At 36.2% G+C, this 4,883-nt stretch overlaps 1 pseudogene; it reads right to left on the bottom strand.

The window, feature by feature from the left end:
* Positions 1-4,332: 4,332 nt before the first annotated feature.
* LOC110321047 lies at positions 4,333-4,658 on the bottom strand (annotated as a pseudogene).
* Positions 4,659-4,883: the final 225 nt, after the last annotated feature.

Here is a 4,883-nt window from a genome sequence, read left to right on the forward strand (position 1 = left end):
AGAGAGAGAGAGAGAGAGAGAGAGAGAGAGAGAGAGAGAGAGAGAGAGAGCAGCGATGGGGATGGTTGTAGGTAGGAGACTGTTTGGGAATGAATACAGCAGCAAGGGCTGGTGATAGATAAGGAAGGGCAATGCTAAGGATGGTCACGATCCAATACTTGCTATATATGGATGAAATTATAGAAACACAAATGTCTGTTCTGTGCTTACTCACAAAGAGGATAACACAAAACAGAGCAAGGCATCTATGGCCAACCATCTAACACTCGTATTTAGTCAGCCCTGGAGGATTCATGTGTTTCCAAATAAAAAATGAATGCTAAAGCATATGAAAAATACACGTTTCTTTGGCAGTTAAGACACTACTTACTCTGTTGTAAAAGAACAAAAAGGTCTTAATTAGTTCAAAGCATGTGTGAATGCAAGACTGTGATAATATGAGAGTATGTAAATTATAAAATAAAAAGTAAATAAAAGAACACAATGAAAATATTGAGGCATGATATGTTTATTGCTGCCCCAGTCACTAAGGGGAAAATACTATCATACTATATATAGTTCCCCAACTTTAGGGACTTGAAATAAGTGAAAGTCTGAGGGAAGCAGTAAAAGCTGAGAGGCTGTGAATACAGTGGGGGATGTGGAAAGGCTGAATCTGACTGAACAGGAGCAACTTGTGAGGTGTTGAGGAGCCACTTAGGTAAAGCTTCTATACACAGTAATGTGAAGGAGCATATTCTAGTTCTGAATTTGTCATAGAAGTAAAGGAAACAATGGTTGACTCTAGAGAGATAGATAGGATCTATTAGAATGCAATGGAATAAAAACTTACTCTTAGACACAGACAGTTATCATAACAGAGATATACTTATTAGGACAAGAAATGGAAGCAAGACTCATATACACGTGATGTTCTCCTGGCTGTGATTCAATGCATAGTTACATGATTCATGTTGCTTCTGCATTATTTATTTGCATTATTATTGTAGGTGGCTGACAGTAAACATTCTCTCCTAACACTCCTTTGCAAGGAGACATTTACCTAGGGCTCTTTTCTAAAGTTAATTTAGTTGAAATCTCAACATGAAAAAGTACAATGTGTCCATAGATTTTTATTTGGACATCACTACCAATTGGCTTAATGGTATGCATTTCCCCCTAATGGAAATGTATGATAGCACTGAAGAAAGTGAAACCTCTTGGATTAATGCAATGCTGTTTTCAAACTGCAGCAAATTCATTTCAATTTGTACACCTTATTGTTTGTCAGAGAGAGTTTCTTCAATGGTCCGGCACTGAGCTACAGCAGTCTTATTTAGGTAAGTTTTAATTTTGATCTCTCCAGGCAAAAATCACATATATGATGAAGCCTTGTCACAAATGACAGGATGGTGATGAATACAAAATTAAAACTGTCGTCTAATTTTGCAGACACTTTTATATTATGCTTACTTGGCTTGCAGTATTGTAAGCTCACAGAAAAAGTGGCAGCCTAGTTAATCACAGGAATCACAGGGTAATTTGTTCTGACAGAACACCATGTGTGCTCATTAGAAGCAATGCTTCTTTCATCCCTTTAATCTTACTTTCTTCCTTTTAAAATTCTCGTCTATTGACTCTAAAGGCTGCACAGCAATAGGGATCAAGAATGAATAGCCATGCCTAACATTGCATAAAGCATCATACAGATTCTTCTTCATTAAAATTGTGGGAAAGAAATAAGTCCTTTAAATGTCACTGCAACCACCTACATTTTATAAATCATGAATGGTCACGTTGTACATTTAACTCTCATTTAATAATATGATAGTGACAAACCTGCAAGGTGATATATTACCGCTTTTGCTAAAACAATATGTTGTTATTGAATGGTGGGAGTTTACCAAGTTTTACAAGGCCGTTCTTCACAATGGTGGGAGAAAACCTCAGAGTTCATAAAATATAGTAAAATATGTAAAAACCTTAACATTTCCCACCTTTCTCAAGATTCATAATTTATACTTAGACTTTTGATCTGCTTAGCACATTGAATTATTTGACATATGCATCTGGACTCTCAAGGATTAAGGTTATGTTTTAAATCTTAAAACTCAATCCAGTATAGGAGTTGATATACACGGGGAAAGCTTCAGACACAGCGGCTCAGAGCCCTGTCTGCTGTACTTGTATACGTAAGCAAGTTGACTAATTTTTATGAAGAACCATTCCTAGTATAGTATTTTTGTACTGTGGATGTTAGAAGAAAAAATTTAGTAAAAATTTTAGCATTTAGTGGGTGTCTACTAAATAAATTCACATTTGAGCACTTGATGTTTGTAAGTAACTTTTTTTAGTTTAATGATAGAACCATTATCTGAAATAATTTAAGTTTATAAGTAGAAAAAACCCTAAGGCATGGTAAGAAAGGCATAAAATTTCTGACTGAATTAAAATAAATTTACAATTTCGTGTGCCAATGCTTATTCACAGGAAAAAGTTACTCTAAAAAGGACATATTTATTTTGAAGGAATAAAAATATACTTACATTTTAGAAACTGGGGATAAAGAGTTAATAAGAAAATTGTGGTAAACTTTATGACAATGTTTGGTTTTAATTAAAACACACCCATTGCAAGAAAAGAAAATCATAAAAAGTACAAAGACTAAAAATTAATTCAATAGTCAAAATTTTTACTGTTATGAGAATTTATAGAAAATTTTATATCTAGTGGTGAGTTCTAAGAAATATTTTTTCTTTTTTATTAGATATTTTCTTCATTTACATTTCAAATGCTACCCCCTTTCCTAGTTTCCTCTCTGAAAATCCCCTATACCCTCCCCACTACCCCTGCTCCCCAACCCACCCACTCCTTTAGAAAAGAATTCTGTTACAGAAAGCAAAAGAAAGTTAATGTAGTAAAGATAGAGAAATAAACCCCAGTGTCTACATTGAAACACAAAAGAGTAAGAGTAGTCAAAGAAATAAAAATGTTAAGCAAAATGAACATAGCTATATGTATAATAAATGACATCAACCATTATATAGAGCTATAGAGACTAATACTGGTGTCAGATCAAATGGCACAGTAATGGAAGAGAGTAGATCGCTGGTTAATAACCTACAGACTTGCGGCCACCTAAGTTTTGACGAAGGAATCGGAAAACATACAGTAGGAGAAAGAGTATTCAATCAATTGTTCTGGCAAAAGTCTCACTTGCAGAAGAATTAAACATTTCCTATAATTCACCCTGTTCATAAATCTATTCAAAATGATCAAAGACCTTATTATAAGCCCAAAGTACTGAAATCACCAGAAGAAAACATAGAGAACTCAATTCAATCTAAAGAAAAGGACATGAATTTTCTCAATAGAGCTATAATAACACAGGAAATAGTCCCAAGAATTAACCAATGAGAGTGTATAAAATTTCAAAATTTTCTGAATAGCAAATGAAACTATTATTAAAGTAAAGAGGCAGCTTACAAAATGGGAGGTGATCTTTTCCAGCTGTGCTTTAAACAGAGGATAAATACCCAGGATTTATAAGGAATTGCAAAAATTATACACCAACTCCAACATCCAATCAGCAAATGGATTCATGAAATGAATAAACAGTTCTCAAAAGATACCAATAAATGTTTTTTTGTTAGAACAATTCAGCAAAATAAAATTCCAGTTTTTATTGTTGGACATTGTTTTACACATACATCAAACAGGCCAAAAAATAAAAATAAAAAATAGTAATTAAACAGCAACTTCATAGACAAAAAAAAAAAAAAAAAGAGGAAAAATTGTTTTTATCTTTGGCCTTTTAAACCATCTCATACAAACCAACCACTTATAGTACAGCTAGGTACATACACAAACAAAATGTTACTGGAATGTTCTGAATAAGATTTGTTGTTGTTGTTTTGGTTTTTTTACAAGGTTTTTTTCCCTCCTTTCAGATTATAATGAACATGGTCACACCACAAGTAAAGTCTGAAGTAGGACAGAAGACGCTCTGAAGGCTGATCTGGTCACGACTTATCTTTAAAAATGGCTGATCCCCAACAATATGTGCAAAAATATAAAATGTAAATACAAAAATACAAATTTTCCTTTTAAAGTAATTTTAAGAAAACAAGCCGGGACTGGGAAGTTCTGGTTCTTTTTCCCTCCCATGTTGCCAATTCATGTTGCGGTTTTGGTGGGGTGGTGGAGAGCACAGGTCATCTGTGGGTGGCATTGCCCACTGTGGGCAGGAAGGGCCTGCTTCTCCACTCAAAGGTGATCAGGATTAAATTCTGAGATGGGAATTGGAGGATGAATAGGTCACAGTGCATAAGGTTAGCTTTTTCCTTTTGCTGTCTAGTCATCCTTGTCAGTCTTCTGCTTCGTGGTGTCGACATCATCTTCCTCATCATCCTCAGCTACCCTTTTGCCCGTAGGAGCCTCATCTTCCTCATCTTCATCTCCATCCTCTTCCTCATTCACCTTCTTCTTCCTCCTCCCCACCTTCTTCCTCTTCTTCATCTACCTCATTGTCAGCCTCCTGCTCCCCATTTTCCTCATTTTTGAGCATTCCCATTGGCTGGTGCATCTCTTCCATCCTCTGCCTCCTCCACAACTTCCGTCTTCTCCTTCAAGTCCTTGGTGGTGATCTCGGGGCTGGTGTCCACTGCCGCATCTGACATGGTGGGGCACACCGGTGGTCCGATGCAGCAAGTGAGGATTTAGTCGAGTTTGAGGACTCTGGCGAGAAATCTTCAGGGGAGTCTGCGTTGGAGGAAGAGGTGGGCAGAGAAGGTGGCTGCGGTGAGCACAGAGCACGACCAGGGAGCAGTGCAAATGACTTTTAGGAGCAGTCATTGGGTTCACCAATAAATATTTTAACAAGTGTTTATATACCCAACGGGACT

The sequence above is a fragment of the Mus pahari genome, chromosome 4 (assembly GCF_900095145.1).
Source record: "Mus pahari chromosome 4, PAHARI_EIJ_v1.1, whole genome shotgun sequence".
NCBI lineage: Eukaryota > Metazoa > Chordata > Mammalia > Rodentia > Muridae > Mus > Mus pahari.